The 26,184-nt window shown below is 38.8% G+C and overlaps 1 long non-coding RNA gene across 8 annotated transcripts; it reads left to right on the top strand.

The window, feature by feature from the left end:
- The first annotated feature begins 573 nt into the window (after positions 1–573).
- On the top strand, positions 574–24,593 carry LOC136266065 (uncharacterized). Of its 8 annotated transcripts, XR_010705899.1 has the most exons (10): positions 574–1,365; positions 2,008–2,069; positions 2,123–2,184; positions 2,236–2,297; positions 2,341–2,393; positions 11,609–11,794; positions 11,855–12,578; positions 19,272–19,322; positions 19,364–24,075; positions 24,285–24,593. It is a non-coding gene; the product is annotated as an uncharacterized lncRNA (long non-coding RNA). The 8 variants fall into 8 exon arrangements; XR_010705898.1 differs by having other exon boundaries at positions 19,272–24,075; XR_010705896.1 differs by lacking the exons at positions 19,272–19,322; positions 19,364–24,075; positions 24,285–24,593 and adding an exon at positions 12,627–12,888 and having other exon boundaries at positions 1,026–1,339.
- Positions 24,594–26,184: the final 1,591 nt, after the last annotated feature.

The following is a 26,184-nucleotide window of genomic DNA, read 5'->3' as shown; positions in this document are numbered from 1 at the left end:
CAAATTGGACATTTACTTCTAATGTAAACACACCACACTATTTTAGCCAATCAAAGTAGTATTATAGATTTTTGTCATGGGACCTTGACAAACAAGTGTAATACTAATTCTATTGGCTAATCGCTTGACGTATTTCAATATAATACGTCAAGCTGCTATTGAGAGTATTATATAGTAACACATTCAGTTGTTGGATTAGGCAATGTTATACGTACCAGAAACTGATTTTAAGCAGTCTATCCATACCATTACATCAATATGATGTCCATTTATCATTGACCACCAAAAAACTACCTGGGGGCGTAGCCTTTGTCAAGTTCTAATAGATTTTCTGTGCTCAGTCCTTTCATTGCATAAATGCCTGCACACTAAACTATTCAGTTTGTTTTACTAAAACAATGGGTGTTTAGGTCATGGTGATGATGCCCATATCATAAAAATCATTAGGGGCGTGGCTTGTTATCAAACACAAATGGTATATTATCAAGGACAAAAAGATGCACTCTTTGTAGCAGAAACAGTGCATCAAATTATATGAAAATTTGTCAGTTTATACAGTGGTGTTTGTTCATGTCATGCGTTGGTTTTGATGTGGATGCATGTCTGCTGTCCAGAGATACAAATTTTAAAAATACGTACTAAAATTTTTTACTTTTGCTAAATTCTCCAAGATGACGAGTGCAATTATCTCCAAATTTGGATTGTATGTAGCCAACAAAATTTAAAATGTTTTGAAGTGAGAAGGACTAAAAACTGAGAGTATCCCGATTGCTGACTTGGCATTAATACTTGTAGATTCTGGTATATCATAGTGTCATTGTTGAAAAGCTTCAATTTTTGATAAAATTGTGTAGAGGATGGAGTAAATGTATCCTACAAAAAATTGTAGTTGTTGATCAATCCGTTATGTAATTAAGTAGCATCATATAATTGATCCGCAAAGCTGAATTTCAAACATGCAGGTAGCTGGATCCCAATCAGCTACAAAACTGATCTCTCTTGGTGAAATAGAATTATGTGTGGTAGAGCTATGCAGCAATTTTTGTTTGCTTTCAAGTTGTCATGAATGAGAAATCTACCTTTAAATATGTAGCTCATGGAAAGAATTTTTTTGGTTAATGGGGCGCTTATAAGGAATGTGTACGCTTATTTGATCTTGTTCACTTGATGTAGTTTCAAAGTACAAACCATTTGTCACTATCCACGAAGGTTAAAGGTTCATACGTGAACGGAGATGGTTAAGGTAGCTGTAGTGTGGCCCTGTTTTCCACTATCAAGTGCGCTTCAGAAGTGCGCGTTGAACACGACAAGCAGTTTGAAGATGCAGGGTACCCTAAAGGTCAAGGTGGCAAGTTTCTTGTAGATGTACGTATCGTGTGGTGTTGAGGATAATCTGTTGTAGTCTCGCGCAGCCAGACCACTTTTACTCCTTTTGTATTGGGTCGGGAATTTCAAAAATGGTCTTGCTGCGCGAGACTAAATCAGTTGTACGTTTCTCATGTGTTTGTATGCTGGGCTGTTGACAGAAGTCAGTCCATATGTACTCTCTGCCCAGACCGCTTTTTCCCTTTTGTGTTTGGGTGGAAAACCCTAATAACTTGGAATCTACTATTTAAAAGGATTCAAGGTGTAAGGCATTTGTTGAGTCCGCAATCCGAAAAATGAACTTTTACGAATTGACCCCCCCTACCATTGTGGGATGTTCATTGTAGTATCCCATTGCTAGATCCACCATGAAACTGGAGGTATGAGTGTTGTCTTCACAGAATTATCAATTTTAGTATTTCGCAAGACTCAAGGTTTATTTTTTAAATTTTGTGCTCACACAAAGGACCTAATGACTTAGCCAGATCTTATCTAGAGTCTTATCTTATCTAGAGATCTTATCTAGAGCTTTGTGCGTTGTTGTGTACGTGTGTGTGTGTTGTGTGTGTGCTTACAACATGTGAGTGTTACATACTTGTTGTGAAAGTAAACTATTTTTCCGATGTTTGTTTATCTCTACAGAACTGTGTCGCTGATTAAACATCGACGGAGATATAGACAGTGCACGGAATACCTTACAACATGTGAGTGTTATGTACTTGTTAAACCATTTTTCCAATTTCTTTTATCTCTTCAGAATTGTGTTGCTAAATAAACATGAATGGAGATGTAGACAGTCCACGAAATACCTTACAACATGTGAGTGTTACGTACTTGTTGTGAAAGTTTTTTATTTGTTTATCTCTTCAGAACTGTGTCGCTGAATAAACATGGATGGAGATATAGACAGTGCACGGAATACCTTACAACATGTGAGTGTTACATACTTGTGAAAGTAAACTATTTTTGTCTCAGTGGCCAAAACTTGATGGACAATATAACACTTCACCTCAAGTATCACTGAACAGGTACAGCACGTGTCATAATCATGGTGGAGCAATGTAATAATAGTGTCCTTGGTAATGGGTAATCCCTGGGATTTAGTGACATGCTTGTTCAGACTGTCCATCTCATAGGCGGTGGAGCTGACTAATGAGTGAGGGGGCCAACTTGGGTGCTGAAAGTTTTTGAAAGTACAGAAAACAGTCATGCATGTTATTTTAGGGGTCTGGGAGCCATGAAAATTTTGAATTTTGGAAACTCTGAGATTGTATTTTAGGCTATTTTACTATGTTGTTACTGAAAATTAAGAAGAAGTAGCCAATGACCCTCACTAAAAGTTATTTATTAAACAATGCTATTTATATTTATTTTAGTGATTTTCCAATAAACACCTAGCAAAGCCTTCACTGTTCAGAAAAAAACTTGCTTACCTACGTAGCCAATATAGTTACAAACTGATCGGTAAAATACCATGCATGCATCTATCAAAACTGTTTTCCCTGTCAAAACGTTGCCACCTTACTTCATAAGCCACACATACTTTCTTCAGGCTTGCCCCATACAGTGATGCTACACGTATCTGTTTAGTAATGCAACTGGTGCTGGGGGAAGACTATCCCAGGAAAAAATGTTATAAGAAATTTGACCTATACAGTTGGAAGCCCTTACTTAGGGCAGCCCTACATTGGTAGTGGATAACGATGCCATACTAGACAGAGTAGGGCGGACAATTCACTTAGCCTGCAATGGGTTCATTCTGTAAACCTTTAAATTGCTTAGTGACATGCCAACCGCTATAACGATGAACACCAAGGATACGTACAACACCGGGCAATAACAGCAACAAACTTACCAACCATTCTAGCCCCGGGTTTATCCTGAATCTGCCGCGGCATCGACCTCACCATCCTTTGATCTGCCTTACACAACCAAGTTTAACGCGCACTTACTTGATGCACCAGATGTCCACTAACAGGCTTGCACTACACCTTCTGTGAGTATCATCATTCAAATAATTGATGTGTGAAGCGTCGACCACTACAGTGGCCTCTAAAGTGACCGTTTTTGCTCCAATCGGCATGGAGCAAATAAGCGTGCATGAGGTTATAAGCGCCATGCAAACTTGTAAAAGCTCCCTTCAAATCACTGCCTATTTAGGGCGACATTTCTCACTCGTGCTACCTTGGATAGCAATGAAGGTTGCTGTATGACACTACCACACACGGATCTGTTTGTCAAGGATGTTTCCAATGTGCAGCATTAAAGGTCCCAGCTATGTGCCTGCTTAAAGCTAAGCTTTCATAACCTTAGCTTACAATGCTAATTAACTGCACAACACATTCACTAACAGCTATAATTTTTTGTAGGATAAGTTGCCTTCAGTTTCTAATTGTCTGACCAAACTTTAGAGCTTTTCACCAACTGACCTATGATACACAAAATCTGGCGATGAAACATTGCATCAATGAGTGTGCACCCGAGGACTTATCCATTTGTGATCCTTCTCCCTTCTCCCGTGTGTGTTGTGTGTGTGTGTGCGTGTTGTGTGTGTGTGTGTGTCACATTGTTTGTGTGTGTGTGTGTGTGTGTGTGTGTGTGTGTGTGTGTGTGTGTGTGTGTGTGTGTGTGTGTGTGTGTGTGTGTGTGTGTGTGTCACATTGTTTATGTGTGTGTCACATTGTTTGTGTGTGTGTGTGTGCTGCGTGTGTGTGTGTTGCGTGTGTGGTGTGTGCGTGACACCGTGTGTATGTGTGACATTGTGTGTGGGTGTGACACCATGTGTATGTGTGACATTGTGTGTGTGGTGAGTGTGTGTATGTGTGCGTGTTTGGTGTGTGTGTGTGTAGTGCGTGTGTGTGTAGTGCGTGTGTGTGTAGTGCGTTGTGTGGAATGTGTGTGGTGTGTGTATATGTGTGTGATATACACAAATGCTTTGGTCCCATTGTGTCTGCTATCAGCACTTCTAAATACTAGTACACGGTCATAGGAGGCACTCCTAGCAGCACACCTCACACCTTCTTAGTTGCATCAATCATCAGCCCTGGACCAAATATTAGCAACCATGGTGAGACCATGATTATAATGATTAAATTTACAAGGATTAAATGACATGTGAGGCCTGGGGCAACATGCGACCACAAAGTAAGTCATCACAACCAGCAGAATCACATCAAGGTGGTGTCACTCCAATAGCCGCTGTACTACAATCTGAGACTGCGGACAAGATCGATTTCGACCTTGACCACTGACTTTTGTCAAAAATTTGTCTTGTCCATTGACCTCATTCTATTTATTTTCGCTACAGTTTCGTATACTACTGGCAAAGCTTTTGACCATGCTGAAAAGCATTGTCCTTTGTGTAAAATTGGCCTTGTCCTTTGACCTATAGCTTTGACGGTGGTTGCAGATCGTAGTACAGCGTCTATGGGAGTGACACCCCCTTGTCACATCATGTGCATGGCAAGGCAAAACAAAAGTTAGTTCATACAATACAAGAATAAAGTGTGTATACCACTCCTTACAGTTTCTTGCCAGAAAAATCCCCTGAGAAGCAGAAATTTACTGGCAAAGGCAGCAGTATCCAACCAATTCCTGAAAGTTGAATTTGGAACCTTAATATCGGAATAAAGTTAAGAGAGTACGCTTACCAGTTACCTTTCTGTTATCTCTTATCTGTGAGCATATCTAAGCTGTGAGTTTTAATAACCACACACCATACACTCATGCGCATTAGGTATGTCTTTAGGAGGACTAAATGGACCTTATCCGCAATGACGTTAAATCACAAAATGGCGGTCGATAGTGTGGTGACTTTTGTACAGAGGGTATTGGGAGAGATGGCGGTTCGCTATGTTAACGTTTAGGTACTGCATTAAAGGGCAAGGTGAGGCATACATCAAGACACACGGTAGTGTGTCGTGCGGCCCAAGAAGCCGGCGCGTAACACCCGTGAGTATATTGACAGGAAGAAAGAAAACGCAATTTTCGCACCTCCGTAGCTCTGTGCTTCCTTGATGAAACAAGACGATTTTTGCTGTGAACATTCCCTCCAACTGCAGCACTCCACATTCCAAATTTCAGCGAAATCGCTGTGCGCGTTCCCGAGATATGCGACTTCAAAAATTGGCTCAGTTTCTTCGTTTTTTTTTCTTCTTATTTTTCTTTTTCTTGTCGCACACTTACAAAAACTGCTATAAAATGCGAACGCGTTATCCGATTGCCTTGAAATTTGGCACACAGAAGGGGGATATAAAGGCGCATCTCGGTACCAACATTGGCTGGAATACGATAAACAGGCAAAGAGTTATGAGCGATTATTAACGAAAAATAACACCAATATGTTGTCACGCCTACAGGGTAAACCGCGTATGGGAAGAAGCTGAAAATCGGTGGGTGAATAGGTTAACTATTGAACCTCAAACCTTTTGTGGTTTGAAAGAAATCGAGCTAAAAACCAGGAAGATACAACGAAAAAACCAACAGTGTGTAACAATTATGCAATCGAGATCAGCTAATAAAAAAACGACTGCTTGCCAGGGGCGTAGCTAGCCAGAAGGTGATGGAGAGGCAGGCGTGCCCCCACGAAACACTCAAAATCATTCATGATTGCAAAAAAAGGCTAATGACCCAATGGGGGGGCTAGCCAACATACGGTGTTGTATTATTACAGCTTAAATAACTAGCTACGTAACTATTTCAGTACTGACTGCTTCCAATCGAGGTAGCTATATTCGTCGAGCATCATCGCACGTGCCACAACTGTACTCCAACAAATTCATCCAGTCCGGTAGAGCTAATACTTTAGTGCAAATACAAGTTACTTTACGTTAGCCACAGCCTGTGCTGCATCCTAGCACACTGCTGACAGGATGACGTATTCACTCACTTCACTCGGCGAAATTCAAATGCCATGTATTGCACGAAATCCCACCTGTCTTGCTAGCAGAACTTGTAAGCTTGACTGATCCACCTGACTGACTGACAAAGTAAAAACACACTGCACTGCCGTACGTACAAAGGTCCAGTATGATCGATTTGATAAAATAAACTTGGTACATTTATTTAGCTAACACTTTATCACCTCGTAGGCAGCAGGTTCGTAGCGTCATCTGGTCTCCTTTGTCACTTGTGAGTTGTGACTCCTGCTGCGGAGAAGCGGGTCACTCTTTTTAGATTCAAAAATGTTCTATCACGCGAGTAATCTAGGCTAAATATAGAAGTATGTCTCTAATATTTTCGTTTGATGGATTCACGAGCGAGTTGAATGTTGTGTGTGCGCTTTCACTAGCAACCCCTGCAGTGGTGATACCGCGTAGTAGTGTACATAATTTACAGTCATTTGCGTGTCAGTTTAATAGCTACTGGTAAACTTGTGACGAAGGTTTTAAAAAAATCATTCAGTGATGGGGGGGCAAATGCCCCCCTTGCCCCCCCTTAGCTACGCCTCTGCTGCTTGCCACGCCTACCAGATAAACCGCTTAGGGTAATGCTTTGAAAATCGTTGTACAGATGGAGTAATCATCTTAGAAAGGCTCATCAATGGTGTAGAAGAATCAGACTTAAAGCCACGGAGTTATAACACGAAATCCAACTTGGTGCGGCAAGTGCGAGATCGAGATACTCTAATAGAGCAGTCATCCTAATAGAGCAGTCACCCTGAAGAGAATTCAAGAGATCAGCTAGAAATAAGAAACCTGTATAGAGATCAGCTACACACAAGTCACCCTGTAGAGAGATCAGCTAGAAGAAGTTACCTTGTAGGGAGCTCATGCAACTATGGAAAGAGATAGTTCAGCTAGAAAAAATCACCTTGTAGAGTTCAGCTACAAAGAAACCACCATGTAGAGAGTTCAGCTACAAACAAATCGCCCTGTGGAGAGATCAATAGAAGAAGTTACCTTGCAAAGAGTTCAGCTACAAAGAAACCATCATGTAGAGAGTTCAGCTACAAACAAATCTCCCTGTAGAGAGATTAGCTAGAAGAAGTTACCTTGTAGAGAGTTCAGCTACAAAGAAACCATCATGTAGAGAGTTCAGCTACAAACAAATCTCCCTGTAGAGAGATCAGCTAGAAGAAGTTACCTTGTAGAGAGTTCGGTTTCAAACAAATCACACTGTAGAAAGATCAGCTAGAAGAGGTCACCTTGTAGAGAGTTCAGTTACAAAAAAACCACCATGTAGAGAGCTCAGCTACAAACTAGTGACCTTGTAGAGACATCAGCTAGAAGAAGGTACCTTGTAGAGAGTTCAGCTACAAAGAAACCATTCTTTAAAGAGCTCAGCTGCAAACAAATCACCTGTAAAGAATTCAGCTACAAATAAATCACCATGTAGAAAGCTAGAAAAAGTTACCTTGTAGAGAGTTCAGTTACAAAGAAACCACCATGTAGAGAATTCAGCTACAAACTAGTGACCCTGTAAAGACATCAGCTAGAAGAAGTTACCTTGAGAGAGTTCAGCTACAAAGAAACCATTATTTAAAGAGCTCAGCTGCAAACAAATCACCTATACAGAATTCAGCTACAAACAAATCACCATGTAGAGAGATCAGCTAGAAGAAGTTAACTTGTAGAGAGTTCAGCTACAAAGAAACCATCATTTAGAGAGTTCAGCTTCAAACAAATCACCTGTAGAGAGTTCAGCTACAAACAAATCTCCCTGTAGAGAGATCAGCTAGAAGAAGTTATCTTGTAGATCGTTCAGCTACAAACAAATCACCCTGTAGAGAGATCAGCTAGAAGAAGTTACCTTGTAGAGAGTTCAGCTACAAAGAAACTACCATGTAGAGAGTTCAGCTGCAAAGAAATCACCCTGTATAAAATTCTGCCACGAACAAATTGCCCTGTAGAAAGATCAGTTAGAAGAAGTTACCTTGTAGAGAGTTCAGCTACAAAGAAACCATTCTGTAAAGAGCTCAGCTGCAAACAAATCACCTGTACAGAATTCATCTACAAACAAATCACCCTGTAGAGAGATCAGCTAGAAGAAATTACTTTGTAGAGAGTTCAGCTCAAAGAAACCACCATGTAGAGAGTTCAGCTGCAAACAAATCACCCTGTAGAAAATACAGCCACAAACAAATTGCCCTGTAGAAAGATCAGTTAGAAGAAGTTACCTTTTAGAGAGTTCAGCTACAAAGAAACCACCCTGTAGAGAGATCAGCTAGAAGAAGTTACCTTGTAGATCGTTCAGCTACAAACAAATCACCCTGTAGAGAGATCAGCTAGAAGAAGTTACCTTGCAGAGAGTTCAGCTACAAACCACCATGTAGAGAGTTCAGCTGCAAAGAAATCACCCTGTAGAAAATTCTGCCAAAAACAAATTGCCCTGTAGAAAGATCAGTTAGAAGAAGTTACCTTTTAGAGAGTTCAGCTACAAAGAAACCATTCTGTAAAGAGCTCAGCTGCAAACAAATCACCTGTACAGAATTCATCTACAAACAAATCACCCTGTAGAGAGATCAGCTAGAAGAAGTTAACTTGTAGAGAGTTCAGCTACAACGAAACCATCATTTAGAAAGTTCAGCTTCAAACAAATCACCTGTAGAGAGTTCAGTTACAAACAAATCTCCCTGTAGAGAGATCAGCTAGAAGAAGTTACCTTGTAGAGAGTGAAGCTACAAACAAATCACCCTATTGAAAGATCAGCTAGAAGAAGTCAACTTGTAGAAAGTTCAGTTACAAAGAAACCACCATGTAGAGAGTTCAGCTACAAACTAGCCACCTTGTAGAGACATCAGCTAGAAAAGTTACCTTGTAGAGAGTTCAGCTACAAAGGAACCATTCTGTAAAGAGCTCAGCTGCAAACAAATCACCTGTACAGAATTCAGCTACAAACAATCACCCTATAGAGAGATCAGCTAGAAGAAATTACCTTGTAGATAGTTCAGCTACAAACAAATCTCCCTGTAGAGAGATCAGCTAGAAGAAATTACCTTGTAAAGAGTTCAGCTACAAAGAAACCATTCTGTAAAGAGCTCAGCTGCAAACAAATCACCTGTACAGAATTCAGCTACAAACAAATCACCCTGTAGAGAGATCAGCTAGAAGAAATTACCTTGTAGATAGTTCAGCTACAAACAAATCACGATCAGTTAGAAGAAGTTACTTTGTAGAGAGTTCAGCTACAAAGAAACCATTTTGTAAAGAGCTCAGCTGCAAACACATCGCCTGTACAGAATTCAGCTACGAACAAATCACCCTGTAGAGAGATCAGCTAGAAGAAATTACCTTGTAGATAGTTCAGCTACAAACAAATCTCCCTGTAGAGAGATCAGCTAGAAGAAATTGCCTTGTAGAGAGTTCAGCTACAAAGAAACCATCATGTGGAGAGTTCAGCTGCAAAGAAATCACCACTGCCCAAATTTCAAGGCAATAGCTCTTTCCAATCTGAAGTTATCAATTGTCAAAGTTGGCAAATTGGATGTGTGTGGAAGGCCCCTTTTTGCAAATCCGGTCACATATGTATTATATATATAATTTGTACATTTACTGATAAAATATTTAAAGTATATCTACTTCATCTTTACTTCTTCCTGTAGTAAAGAAAAAAAACATAGGTTAAAAAAGTCCCAAAGCTGGCCATAGGCCGACTTTGGGGTATACAAATACAAAAAGAAATGAAATCTAATCCAAAACAGCCAAGCTGTAAAAAAAGTGTGCGGCCCTCAGAAAGGCTATGGTGAAAAAAGATGTGAAATCCAAGGTGGCGGCCAAGAAATGGCTGTGATGGTAGGTTAATGGTAAAAATTTTAATAACGACAATTCAGGTGAATTTTTGTGCCGCTTCACAAAATTTACCTGAATGGTCATTATTAAAATTTTTACCATTAACCTACCATCACAGCCATTTCTTGGCCGCCACCTTGGATTTCACATCTTTTTTCACCATAGCCTTTCTGAGGGCCGCACACTTTTTTTACAGCTTGGCTGTTTTGGATTAGATACTTAATTACAAGACAAATGTGCATGGTTTTGAGTTGATACCAAAACTTAAGTCTGGTTTCGTCTGGTGGGACTATTTTGCATGGCCAGATCACACTAACTAGCCTCTTACCTTATTATCCAATAGTTCCACGTCTTGAAATCCACAAACAAAACTCAATTTAGTGATTACATATGAAGTCCCCACACTAAACGTGGCCATTTTGTCAATTATGACGTCAATGCGGATAAGGTCCATTAAAGGCCACTGGTAGGCACTAATTAGAATTAAATTTTATTAGAGTGGGGGCGCTTATAATCTGAAATGCTAGTAAGGCTGTGTTGGCCATGCATAGAGAAGAGTTCGTGCCATGCATACACAACATGCAAGATAACGGAACAAGCAAAGCTCACGTCCACGCTAATGTCCTTGGCCCATCACGTGGTTCACCTGGTCAAAATTCAAAGCTTATAATTGGTTACTCAGTGTCCCATGACTTGGTGGAGGTGATGTGTTCTCGTGGGGGGCTGGGATGAAGAGGATTCCGAGATTGGCGGTAAAAGGTTAAAAGGTGTCTACACATATCTGTGTGCATGTGTGTAGTATTAGTTGCATGTGTGTAAGGCCACTTTGGTGTTGTTGTTTCCTTGAGCAAGAAGCTTTACTCACATTGCTTCAGTCTACCCAGCTGGTTAATGGGGACCTGGTGGCCTGGTGCCAACTGGGGAAGCAGACCACCATACTGTAAGAAGGCTTCCACACACACAAAATCAAACTGACATTTTTTTAGAAAAAGGTAGCTGGTCTATTGGGCTATCATTTTCCACTGTATCTTTATCTGAGTTGTGGCGATTCCAGCAGCGTTTCCCAGATCCTGTAGTAGCCATCAGTGGTTGCTTGGCGTCATTCAGTGGCCATGGCTCTGCTGGAACAGTTTTGTGTGGTGTACAAGCCAAGTAGGGCTGGCCAGTCTTGTCCGTCACCAATTGGGAGTGATTTGAGTACAAGAAGAGTCCATGGAGGGCCCAAATTGGACTTTAGGAATAGAATCTGCTTGTCACTTCATTTTGTACTCCTAAACAAAGGCCATCAACCTTTCCCTGTCCACCATCCCTAAATACCACCTGTGATATTAATACCCTCTCAAAAAATAACACCCCAAAATAGGCTATATTGCACCCATGGAAACTTCCGCCCTATACAGTAAACTACAGAGTTACAACACATTTGATTAATTAAAATCGCCATATCTACTAATGAAGTTTTGTGCGTGGAAGCCAAGTTTTATCAAATCCAGTCACATATGAATTACTTTTAGTAACATCTCTAACCAGAGGAGGATGGACATACAGAGCATATAGGATTTGGCCGCCTGCATTGTGAAGAATTTTGTGAAGATCACCCACAAAAGACAGGGACGATTAAATGTTTATGGTCTAGCATCACATTTAGCCCAAACTAAGAGCGAAACGTGGAGTGATGGAGCGGCAGTGGCAATTCAAAGGTACTACAGTGTATGATATTAGTGTGTACAATTTTGCATCTCTCGCATACCACGTTGTAGCACCCTGTGAGTGTGGGAGAAGAAAAATGGCTGTGGTGAACGACCCATGACGATGCAGATGGCTATTTCACCTTGTCAACATTACAAAGATGCAAGTAAAATAATGTAGTTTACATTAAACACCTGTGCAGGGAATTGTTGTGTCAGCAGAGACCTGTTCATCCTGCTGACATGCATATTGGCCAACAGCTTAACCTGAACTATCACATAAACAATGGGGACCTTAACCAGAGTGGTGGTTGCTATGGTAACATCCCTGCTGATAACCATTTGCTAAATCTTTATTGGCCATGAAGTCTAAGCTTAAACAATGGGAACTAATGTATGTTGCTATGTTAGCACCCAGCCCAAAAATGTGCTAAAACTTTATTGGCCATCCTCCATCAACACACATGTTAACACACAGATAACCTATGTTGGTTATGTCAGATAAGAGTATTTCAACATGAGGTACTTTTTAAATCATGAGGTTTACTTCAGTCTGTATTGGTATAATCACAGCATCAAATTATGACAGTCAACTAATATCTCTGTGTCCATCTTCTCTTCCTAACTTTATAGTCTCCTTTTCTTTCAATTAGAGCACACTAGTTCTTTGTGTAAAGCTTTTGGGGACAACCTGACTGACCTACAGTTGTCACTATGACAACAAAGCCTGAGGGTATCACAGTTACAAGGAGTAGAATGGAGAGTGGATCATGTGATCAGTTCTAGTCACCTACAAGTAAGCTAGATGTGGGTGTGGTGGTGTGCTCTTAATGGAACACTACAGGATATTAATGAGCCATGTGTCCAGTTGAACAAGGAATATATTAATACAGAAGATTTCAGGTTGCTTGCAAAAATAATTCGCACACGTGATTGGAAAACGTGATCATGTTATGCTGAAATGTAGTGTTGAACGTGCCAAAGACTAGTTCAGTATACCCCTGGTTCTATTAACTGATTTGTGCACAGCTCACCAGCAGTGAGCTCAGCAGTCACCAGCCATTTAGTCTGCATGCATGGCTTTTAAAATCGAGGACTGCTTTAGAAAGCTATATAGGCTACAGACAGAACCAACTGCATAGCCTGTCTTTCTATGCCATGCAGACTAAGACAGGTTATTTCTATGGTGTTCTTATCCAAGTTAGCTAAAATGCTGTTGGCCAGCTGCAATGCAGAACAATATACCATGCAAGAACAATACTGTTTCTTTTAGCTTTTAGCATCAGTCACCCAATACAGCCATACAGTTGTGCTGATACACAAGTGTATGCTGAGTACATAGTTTTAGTTATCTCATGTGCTATGAGTTTGTAGTCAGGTGGCTTAGTGGAATTATTGTTACAGGGCGGATAAAAGCACCAATTTTTTTGTACAGCTAGCTTATGATGTACTTGTTACCATTAGCCTAGGAGCCCACTGCAGTTTTTTTTGTTTACTCCGAGAATAACTAGATGGCCACCATTATTATAGTATGTTCACGTTGAGCTGAATCCTGAAAAACAGCTAAAAATTAAAAGTGGATTTTTTGTCAACAGAGTTAACATTTTAGCCAACCAGATGATTATTGATAACAGCAAAGGTGTCAACAACAGACACGTACAGTTTGGCTCCATTACAAGTTCGGGAAAGGGCTGTAATGGACACTGTACTTATATGGCTTCCACATAGGAAATGTATTGTGAAAATTTTGATTGGCTGTAAATATTATGTCAAACATTTGAACAAAAAGATTTTGAAATATTTTTAGCGGGTCAAGCAGTACTACAAATGAGCCAAATTTCAAGATTGTGTGTAATTGCATCCATGAGTTATTAAATGTTTTTGAGGATTCAGCTCAACGTGAATATACTATAGCCAGAAAAACGTTTTTTTCACTGTTGGAGATGAAAAGATGTTAGCTACGTCAGTATTAGCTAGCTACATGCATGTGTGTATGAGGCTCTGTGTGTGTAAATTATGTATGCAGGTATATGCCTATAGTGTACTTATAAAATGACAATTTTAGTAGCTACGGTGTACAAATTTAGGGAGAGTTATACAATCATGATGGCTAGGACTGCCAGGCTCACAGGTCTAAACAGTGGCACCCACTAGAGATGGGTGCAGCTACAACAGAAGGAGCTGTCGAATATGGCTTATTTACACACAGGGCCGCCCAGAGAAATTAAGGGGCCCAGGGCAAAGAGTTAAAGTGGGGCCCCAGGAGCAAGGAGGTTTCTATTCTGAATCACAACTTCACCCAAGTTGTAAGTTGAAGACCAAAAAAAAAAAGGTCATTACATGCTAACAATGACAATTCAGGGGCGTACCGAGGGGGGTTTCCAGGGGTTTCAGGAAACTCCTTTGGATTTTACACACCACGTACTTGAAACATTAAGAAATTGAAACTTCAGGTTTCCAGAATTTGGAACCTATCATGGAACAGGACACATTTTGATCTTTTATCTTAGTTAAATAATAGTTTGGACATGGTAGCAACACTTATAGCATTGGTCTGAATTATGATTTTGGTGAAAAGATCGAGATACTCTAATAGAGCAGTCAGTTAATCTAAACTACTCTAATATAACAGTCACTTAGCTGTAGTGGAAACCCCTTTTCAAAATTCCTGCGTACGCCCCTGACAATAACTACCCCTCACCATCCATACCTCCTTATTTATAAGCTTGCTACACTGCTCCTCTGAGGAATACTGTGACTGCTCTATTTGAGTATCTAGATCTGACTGCTCTATTAGAGTGTATCGATCTTTTAAACAGGTATTCAAGGGGCCCTTCATGGGGCCTCCTGGGGCCCCTTTCAGGCTGGGGTCCGGGGAAAAATTCCCCAGTTGCCCCCCCCCCCCCCCCCTGTGGGCGGCCCTGTTTACATAGTCAGTGTGTTGCCAGCATTGACATTGTGTACACTTGACCTGTAAGTGGTTTACACATATATAAACAATTTGATATTTCATTTGACCAACCCAATTATCATACAAATCGGCAGACCCACACATCACACAGGTCAGAGATATCCACTGAAAATTATGTCAACAGTTAATAATAGTGCATGGAGTGTCTAACAATAGCTATGTAACACTTTCGCACCTCAGATCAAAGGAGCCGCCCAGACTACATTTTGTATGTAGCCCAGTTAGCCAGGCTACATGTGAAATGAAGCCCAGACTACATCTCAGCAGCAATTATATGGACATTAAGGCCAAAATCATTGGAGGGGGATCGATTATGATACTCATGTGATTAGTGTGCAAGCATTAATAAATAAACTAGTGTCCATTTGGTTCTACTTGGGGTACTTAGAGATAATGAGTTACTCTCTAGAATTCTTATGGATATAATTACATGAAAATAACAAAGAGAAAACTCCTGACCACCTGGTAGACTCCTGTAAGCGTTCGAGCGTAAATCGGATGGCTGCAGGTTCGAGCGGCTACCTAGGTCCAGTCATGGATTTTTTCTCCTTTCTCCAACTTTTCAAACACACCTTAAGGTTACGGAATAGTTTAAAATGCGTGGGCGGAACAAATTACCAAACCTGCTTTAAACCAAGCAGGGATAAATAATTTCAACAACTGTGTTGTGTTAGCAATACAACTAATTGTGCTTGTTTGTTTTTACTACAGAACAACGACTGTTCTTGGGTGTGTGGTCTACAATAGAGCGATGTTTTATAAAAACGCGCCGCCAAAAACCAGACTAACAGATTACTGAATCCTTATAATTTCAACACAAGTGGCTAAACAACTAAAATATCTAGGTCCTGTGGAAGCGATTTTTAAAGTTACTGGTAGTATAGACGTTTTATTGAACTTTTAATAGTTTTTTCAGGTGAAACAAGCTCTTTGAAGGCTTGTATCCGAGTCACTGGGGAGAAACACGCCAAAAACGCTTCCACAGGACCTTACAAATTTAATATACAGTAAGGTAAGTGCGCCTAACTCCGGACAGTTTTTACTTTCGGTGCTCTATCTCCGCCATACAAGTGAATTACGTAATCCTTAAAATATGGTCATAAAGCCTATCCTATGGTGCATCAGTCCTGCAAGTTTCATCAAAATATCTCAATCCGTCGAGGAGCTGCGCTTCAAAATTCAACTATGTGTAAATTTCGCGCATGCTCCTAACTCCGGACACTTTTTATCACGCCTGATACAGCACTTCCGAGGTTGATTTAGAATTTTAAACACCACCACGTTAAAATTGCATCTATTGCCTACCTCATACTCGATTTTGAGAGTAATAGTACCTTTCGTTGCCGAGTTATGGGTATTTCAAATCTAGGTGTATTTACACAAATATTTATGCAGCTTCAATGAGACTGGCTCTTACAAAATCGTCCATAGCAAGTGTTTGGCTGATTGTTTACAAACGAAACTTGGTACAGTGGTAAGTCATAGTTGTCCCTCTGCACTGTATTAAAATCAGCCAGATAGCTCTTTGAGTTTGGGAATAAGCAGCGATTATCGAAGAATTTTTGATAATTTCGCCACACACGGCAATAAATAATCACCTCGTTTAGAAAAACTAGCAGAACGTTTAAGCTGATTTTAGGATCACAGCATCATTGTATATGAAGCATCAATCACCTAAAAATTCAAGTAAATGCTGTAGATAATTTTGGAGATATGACGCCAAACATTGGAAGTGTCTGGAGTTAGGAACTGTCCGGAATTAGGCGCACTTACCTTATCACTATGCCCTAGAAATGCCAATAGAGCCTACAGCTTTTGCTGTATTTGGCGGCGGAAAAACATGGTAGTGACAGCTGGAACTGAGCGATGTACGGGCTGGCTTACTTGTGTTACTACAACAATTGTAGTGTTCCACCTGCCTCAAACTACACTGTAGCTACATAAAAACATGAAATATGAAGGACTTCACCTTCATTTGAAACTTTTCACGCTGCTAGACTGGTTTTACGGTCTTCTCAAAAAGAATCGATAGGCATTCAAAATTTTGAATGATTGCCCGTGACTATACCGTAACCTTAAGTAGCTAAAGTCTTTGAGTAGGCTAAGTCTTTGAGCAGGCTGTAGGACCAGGTGTCCTACAGACCTTCAGCACATGTGCTGTAAAGTATTAATAAATAAATGATCTGGATTTCGCCATGAAAACCACTCAGATGGAGAGTGTTTTGTTATCCTTGCTATCCTACGAGATAAATACGTTGGGCTAAGGTGAGAACTAGGGCTATAGCTTGTTTCCACATGTTTCCAAATATAGACCACACCCCCATTGCAAAGTTACCACTCTGCACGAAGTAACCACTCTACAAGCAAGCTTACCTATCTAGCCTAGGCCTTTAGTAAACTCTGTAATTAGACTATTCCATATACAATTCAATAGCACTGATTAAAACATTAACTCACATAACCAAAATTCACCATGATGGCTATCTTCAGGGTTTGTCAGTTCATTGTAATTGAACGTACTAGCTGCCAACCTATAATTGAAATTTTTAGGCATGCATACATGTGACAAAACCAGGCTTCCACACACATCCAGTTTTTACAACTTTGAGAGCTTATAACTCACTGTAGGAATATGCCATAATGTTCCAATTTTCGCCTATCATTTTGCAATGTTATCCAAGCATTGTGTGTAAATTTCAGGTTAATAACATGCTGGCAGGTTACATTACAGTTGGTCAAAGTCAAAGAACTGAATGTGTGTGGAAACCTGGTTTTGTCAAATTTCGGTCGCATGTATATCCAGTGGTTGCACTTGTATTGGCTTGGATGATTGATCGCCCTTTGCAGGCTGTCAGCCTAGGAATTGCTACATATTAGCTGTAATTTGGGACATTCGGGCGTTTGCTTGAGTACTCAAAATAATTGTGGGGGGGGGGGGGGGGGGGACTGTAAGTTACGAAGTGTTTTAAAATCAGTAACTATACCTTGTCAATACTAGGATCTGGGGCCATAAAATTTTGAAATTTTAATGCTTTGAGAGTGAATTTGAGAGTGGTGCAATAGAATACTACTATAATAATTATTACGGAAATGGCTATCATTAAGATACTGTTCAATTAGATACATCAGTAAATAAAGGTAATTCAGATAGACTCATGCTATTGATTATGTATAGATATATGTGTTAACGGAGACGGATTGAATTAATTGCATAGCAGGACCAACTTCACTGAATGTTCTATTAGAGTAGTTAGGTGCTGCTATATTAGAGTATTTCGATCTCATGCACTCCCAGCCAGGGGCAGAGGAAGTAGTTGATATGAGGGGGGGGTTGGGCTGACCCAGACTTATGGAGATGATCTACATTGTCTCTGGTTTGGTAAGGTGAGACCAAAAAAAAGGTCACAGCCAGCTGACAATAACTGCCCACCTCACCAGCTACGCATTTATAGCTGATAAACTACATAAAATCCTTACATAGCTCGCTACACACTGCTCTAATACTGTGACTGCTTTATTAGAGTGACTGCTCTATTAGAGTATCTCGATCTTTATCACGGTTTTCAGCCCCACTCCAAGAAGGATAATTTCGACATGATACCATTCTGAAGCAGACCGAGGGGGGCTTCAGCCCCTAGCCCCCCCTTTCCGCCGCCTATGCTCCCAGCATTAATTCACGCAGTAGCCCATTCTTGCATAACCTTTATACAAATGCCAGTAAATCAAAGCGAAGTAAGTTGGCTAATAACTACAATAGTTGCTTTGCTTTAGCAAGTGGGCATTGGAAGGCACTGCCCCTCCACTTTTTAAAGTGGGTGGGGCAGTTGCCCCCTCTGCCACCTATTCTAGCTATATGTGAAGATTGTTTTAATCATCACATTTCCTTTTTTTCTGCCAGCGTGCACTTGTTACCACGTCTCAAAGAATCCCTTTGAATCACACTAAATCATTTGTAGAGGCTCTGTGAGAGACAGGGGCGGAGAAATAGGGTACTACAAATTTTACAGAGGAATCCCTTTGAATCACACCAAAATCATTAGAGGCTCTGTACGACATTCTCCTCTCCATTATTATTGCCTCTTAAGAGTTAAAGCATTACCGTGCATTTATGTGAGCAAAACATAGTAAAAGCATTCATTGTTGCTGACCACAAACAACCATCATCAAAATCTCTATAAATTAAATCAAATGGTTCTGGTCCTACTGGTTGGGTTGACTGGTAAGCCAGTACAGTCAGGCTATCAGCCTAAACTGGCTTGGTTGATTGGTTGTACCGGCCAGAATGGGGTATAGTAATCACTAATTAGCCTGCAAAATAGGTCTGGTAGTTCTATAACTAAGAACTGTGGGTCTATTAAAGTGGACTCCTGGTCCTATTATGTTTTTGAAATTGCCCATTATGCTTTTGAGCAATGCTCCCTTATTATGCTCCAATTATTCCCAGTTGTGTCCCATTATGCTTCATGTGTCTTGACTGCTCTATTAGAGCATATAATACATCTGTAAACGTTCTATTAGGATATTTCAACATGTGGAGGCTATCTAGGAGAATTGAATACAAAAGCAAGGGTAAGCCAGAAGAATGTTATTTAAAATACACTTACTTTTAGGAACCATCGACTACAGTACACTTGGTTTTTAGAGGTTGGAGGCTTGTCACATGCTGTCAAGTGTTGGAAGATATTTTACACTGCTCAGGAGCAAGGTGTACAGAGTAGATAAGAATGCATGCATACACAGTGGATAGAAGTTGTTGGTTATTATTTAAGGACAAAGAACTTGTACATCATTGGTTATATTGCTGTGTGGCAGGAAGCAAAGTAGCTCCAGTGGCACTAGGATTACTGTACTGACCTTTGTAACATCCTTGCTGAAATATTAGTGCTGTGCAATTTGCTTTAAATTACGTTTAAACACTAAAATACTGAAGAGTTTGTTTTATTAGAAGTTGATTTGAGTGTATTGCAAAAATCTTGCATAAGACTTACTCAAAATTTTGGTGGAATAGACAAATTTCATAAGGAAAACCCTAGCAACCTAATTTTTACAATATTTGTAGGTGTGAATGTCTAAAGTCACCTCTCCAAGTTTTAAAAGGATAGCGCATATAAGTCATGAGACTAGTGTTGTTTTAGTAATGCATTTGACTTTTAGTTTTAGTTATAGCTGTAAATAGAAAAATGTTTTAGTTAAAGTTTTAGCTACCATCATTAATATATATTCAATAGTTATAGTTTTAGTTTTAGTTTTAGTTACCGTCTTCAATACACTTTAGTTATAATTTTAGATGTTACATTTCAAGAGTTTTAGTTCAGTTATGATAGTAGGGATCATGAATTTTTCGGCTTTTCTAGCCAAAATTGCACCAATGTAACTAAAATTCAACTTAAATCTATATCAACTCACACATTAGCACCTAAAATTCCATATAAACTCTTCGTCCCAAAGCCATGTGGATATACATGCATGCATGCATTTAAGTGCTACAAATTACACAGCTGCAAATTGAAAAGTATATATCTTTATTATTGTTTGTTTTCCATTAGCACTTAAATAATAAATGTGAAAATTAAGGTGCCAAGATAAACATGGTAAACACAAGACTAATGCACCAAGGTACCAATATCAAAATGATCAAGTGCCAAAACAATTGCAGTAAATGTGAAGACCAATTTAGCAGTCAGTGCATGCTATCCTTAAATAATTTGGTGAAAGTGAAGTGGCCATGACAATGAATGTGGTTATGACAGTGACCGTGGTTATGATACTGGCTGTGGTTATGACAGTGACCGTGGTTATGACAGTGGCCGTGGTTATGACAGTGACCGTGGTTATGACAGTGACTGTGGTTATGACAGTGGCCGTGGTTATGACAGTGGCCGTAGTTATGACAGTGGCTGTGGTTATGACAAAGCATTTTGCTGTATTGAGTAGCTATACTTACAGTACATCACAAGGTGGGTACAGTATACTGGCTATACATGGAACACTATGAAGTGAATATATTCTAACCTGACTGTTGAAGCAACTATATTCCAATTTCATTATGGGTCTTCTAAAATTCAGTTTCATAAATTAAGCTGTTGGTAAAGAATAACTATTCTGTTAACTAGACAAAAGGCAACAGTTTAAGTTGTATATACAGGATCCTGCATGGTGACCAAGTACTATGCTTTGCTGACAAAAGTCCCTAGTTACATACCTCAAATACTTATAATATGTATATGTATACATCCAACTTGAAACAAGTCAGGAAATTACATAGCGTTTATTCAGGTTTGGTCATTTGCAATTTACATTGGCTTGGCTTGGTCATTTAGGCTTGATGGTATCGGTTAAATTCACTACATAACATATATGCATGCACATATCTCTATTAATTCAATAGCATTGTTTTTTTGCAGTATACATAGCATGTATACCTTCAGTGAAAGAACCCCACAATTATGATCATTTACTGGATCCAGCTGGACTTGATCTGATTTATCTTGTAACCATCAAGGAGCAAGCTATCATCAACTCCCTTTTCTTGACGCACAGCAAAAATAATAATCCCTGCAGGTTATATACATACAAACATTAATAACAAAAATGTCAATAAGCTATGGTAACACCTCTTCTCACCTAAAGTTAGCAAGTGCATTACTTGCTAAATCAGAAAGTTTCAGAAAGTATGATGTGTTATCAATTGCCTACATGAACACACAACATGTAGCTAGCTAGTGTTCAAAGTGTACAATTTGATTGTACTGTTTGAGGAGTGTATGACTGTGCTGATCACACCTGCAATCTTCTATAAACATAGCAGTACTTTACAAAGGTGAACCTGCTAATGATTAGCTACCAATATATCCACTGATACACTCATTAGACAAAAAATATCAAATCTTTAGCCAACTCCTTAACACAACCAACAGTTTAGCTACCCTTTCTCCCCACATGACCAACACCTGATAAATCAGCAAATTCAATAATAGACTGATCATAGTACATTAGACATTTATAAAGTTACTCTATTCAGTATAGAGCATTCAGCTACATAACAGGCAGGCCGGCAGATGAGAGCTCAGATGACGGCATGCTCAACTGCAGGGATACTGGGCCCTTCGATAACTAACTTGAGTAAAGCCTAGCTCTGCATTTGTATGGCTTAAACTCTGGGTGGATTGATATACTCTATGGAACGGTCATGCAAACACTCTAATAGAACAATCAAGTGCAACACTAACTCACAAAACATGATAACACCTAGCTGCATACAGTATAAGTCTGAAAAGTATAAATCAAAGGAAGGGGATTAAATATAATATGTCTTGATTTATACGTAGTCATTGGTGTATATCTAGCTATAACAATGTATCTCGTTGTCTGTTTAACATTTCATTTCATCAAAGCATCTGACAGTTCCACAAAATACATGCAATAGAGCCATCACTTCTATAATTGTGATGGTTTATGCAAGCACCTGTGGATTATTTTCTTGATGTCTTCTGACTTTTGTACATATTGATTTATTGCCTCATCCTGCTGTCTACTGCCTTATTTGTCATGGATTTCCATCTTGCATTTTTATAATAAATGACTTCATTTATCCACAGTGTAATGATTTGAAAGTACACAAGCTGGTATACTGTATACGTTCTTTAGAGTAGTTGAGTTAAAATGACCAGATTTGTGAAAAGGTACCTTTTCCACACATTTTACATACCAGCAAACAAAATGGTGTAACACTTGACTCCTTACACTGATAAACTTGCTCTTAGTATCAAAATGCAGATAGATACTGGTAGCTACTGTACACTCATGGATAATTGCATGCAGGCAATTATAAGGTATATGTTCAAAAACTTACGAAACCCCAAAGCTCAAAATATGCATGGGTCAAATTTTGTCTGTGAAATGGGTACCTTTTTGCAAATCCGGTCACAAATTATCTAGCTGTTGCATAGCAACTGCACACACTGACAACGTATGGCAAATTTTAATTTTTGTTTCTTCTTCCACACAGTACATTGTGGCTGCAATTGCTACACATATATTGCTTCTTATTGGATTCATGATCCATTGTTGATACAATGAAAATTCAAAAACTAGGCCATTATTACAAATGCTACTCCTCCTTCATATCTATAATAGAGTTAATGATGTAATGTAATGATGTGACAAGATGTAATATAATGTAATTTATGCATACCTGTAACATTAATATTGTGTATACTGTAGTTGTAAGAGTTACTTGTTATTGTGTACTTTCAGTTATTGATTAATATTTATACAGTAGTCTGTTTTGCCTATAAATGGCCTGCCTACACTTCCCTACAATTAGAACAATACCCACACATAATATTTATGTGTTTACAAATACTCCTGAAGATAGTCAAAGATTAGTACAATAATTAAAAGCTATATAGAGCGATATTACCCAAAACTCTATACTAGGGGTTTCTTTACACTTGTATATATGAACTTTGTAAAATGTGTTTGGGTTTAAAGGTGCCCAATTATCCCTTCAACATAAAACAAGAGCAGTATGCTCCTTGTCTTACTCAGAAACTGAAATTTGAAGTTTGATCTTCTAAAACATTATTTAGGACAAAAGACATTGATTTCTTTTAGGCTGTAGAATTGTGCCAGCATATTGATATTCACGATTTTTCAATGAATATAACTGGAATGCATAGTGATATAAATGCTAAGCCAGTAGAGGTAGCATTGTAGCTAAATATAAACATAAGATTTTGATATAATTATCCATATACTGCATTCTGATTGGTTACAACATAGCAACCATATTAAATAATTTGCATCCATTGGCAAATGGAGCCAATTTTTTCAGGCATATATATATTATTTCATTAAATATTTTATTCTATTGTTGCTACATATAATCTATTGTTTACCTTTAATTTGCTAGTACACTAGCTTCCACTTAAAAATGGATATTTATGCCTGGTGGCACTAAAGGTGTGTCACAGTTGAGCAGACAATTTTAATCAGATGAGCTCGAGAAGTACAATGTATAATGATTGCTCAAACAGAGGAAGACCTGGAGAATGCTGATACAACATAACATTGGGGGAGGTAGCAAAGAGATATAACTGTAGAGAAAGTAATGTTTTTAGTTTGCAAATTAATGTAAATCTGCATGGCTGTAGCTTATAGCAATATTAGACATGCTATACTCTAAGACTGATGTGCATAGTAATTAATTGTGCAATAAGTTTTTTAAAACTGTAGTTCGCTGAATCTTTGCTATTGAATGAGGCATGTGCATTGCCTGCTGAGATGAAGTAGGAAAACATAACATGGCAGAGATTTTATGGTGAGTTTATGAGTTCTAATGTATAGTTCAGTAATGAATGTATATTAAGTAGCAATGTTTTATTATTGTTAAGTGCATTGTATAGCTACTCGCTACTTACTGTCATGCTTGTGGATGGGAAGACAATGTGTTTAGCTACATGTGTTTAGCTACTCTTATCTGAATGTACTCTTTAAAGTTAACAACATCCATATTAATTTGTGCTGTAGGTCCAGTGTGATGAATATACTATTTACAGTATGTATAAACAAGAAAAGTACGTAAACAAGAAATTGGATCCTCAAAAGAAGAAGGGTGTACATAGTATATAAAAATGCAAATACAGTGAGGAGCCATGTTGCACAACTGATGACACTTACGAAGTTCATTTTTCCAGTTATTAGCTTTGCACAAGCAGTATAATTATGTATAATTCAGTTAGAACTTACTAGCTACCATGCATGTTGTAATTGCTCTCCTTGCTTATTTACCCAATTCTGTTGTAAATTGTCAGTTATCCACACTTATAATTGAGTATATTATAAGACCATCTGCATGCTTCTGATAGCTACTGTATAAAGTAGCATACATGCACAGTACCATTTATGTAAAGTTCTGCAGACAAAGTGAGATCATGTACTCATAAGATTTAGGTACATTAGTATGGGACTATAGTGGGTATTGCATGGGCATGGCAAGGATAAAATGCATGTGTGTGCTGATGAATAAATTTATAGTTACACTGAGGTCAGTAGTAAGCAGATTATTGTGTTGTGTTCTAAGTTTGCTCAGCTAGAAATGCTTGCAAAGACAGCCCATTGTAGCTAGGTGATGGCAAGGCTAGAAGATACTGAGAAAAGGCATAATACGCATATGGTACGTACCACACGCGTATGCATGTCTATACCGTACGCGTATGGTACGGAAAATCGTACCGTACGCGTATGGTACATACCATATGCGTACGGTACAAAATACGCATATGGTATAGAACATAAGTATTGCTATCAGTGCAGTGGCGGATCTAGGATTTTTAAAAGGGGGTTTCTGAAAGTTGGTGTAGCTAAATAAGGCATTTCTCCAGAAAATTTTTGAGACTTTAGAAGTTCTGAGATAGGATTTTAGGCTATTTTTAGTTACCAATTGTAATAAATCCAATGCTTTAAATAAATGCTATATAGCTAACTATAGGGCAAAGCTGGTGACTACAAGCTGTAGCTTTGATTGCTCTATCAGAGTAGTTACATGACTGCTCTATTAGAGTATCTCGATCGTTTTTAATGCAGTGAGAGATGAAAAGTGAAGTGTTGCTGAGGGTTTAATAGCTATAAATGGTGTCAGTTAAGTGCAACTGCATGCATGCTACTGAAACACAATGGTGTTATAGTTGTTTGCTATGACAAATTGTCAGTGTAACAATGTTTATATATTTAAACTGCCACTGAGCTAAATTTAAAAGGGGGTTTCTGTCGAAACCCCAGAAACCCCTCTAGATCCGCCACTGCAGTGTGGGCACCCTGGCAGTCTACCTTAATATCCCAGTTAGAGCAGATACAACGAAGAGCAGCCCGGTTTGTGACCAATACATACACACGTGACCCTACTGTTAGCGTAACTAACCTTATGGACCAGCTGGACTGGGAATCACTTGAAAGCAGACGATTAAAATTAAGATTATCCATGATGTACAAAATTATCCACACTGAAATTGATATTCCATTTGATTTGTATACTAATTAACTTTGCAACATATTCCAGTACAAGAAATTATCATCCTTTTAGCCTCCTATCATTGCAAGCATCAAAGACCTCATATCAGTCCTCATTTTTTTCCAGCAACAATTTCACTTTGGAATGATTTACCTAACCTAGCTAAAGACTCTAATTCACTTGAAGTATTTAAATCTATAATTAAATTATAATTTACTTATTGTATTGAATTATTTTTTTGTGATTCGTCTGTACATTTTTCTTCATTTCTGAAGTTGTACAGTATAGGTAAATAAAAAAATAATGTGAAAATCCGTTATTTAACTAAGATAAAAGTTTAAAATATGTCCTGTTTCATGACAGATTCCAAATTCTGGAACCCTGTTTCAATTTCTTAATGTTTCAAGTACAGTGTAAAAT

Source organism: Dysidea avara, chromosome 9 (assembly GCF_963678975.1).
Source record: "Dysidea avara chromosome 9, odDysAvar1.4, whole genome shotgun sequence".
Lineage (NCBI taxonomy): Eukaryota > Metazoa > Porifera > Demospongiae > Dictyoceratida > Dysideidae > Dysidea > Dysidea avara.
The sequence above is the reverse complement of the archived record's forward strand: the minus strand, read 5'-3'. Positions and strand labels throughout refer to the sequence as shown.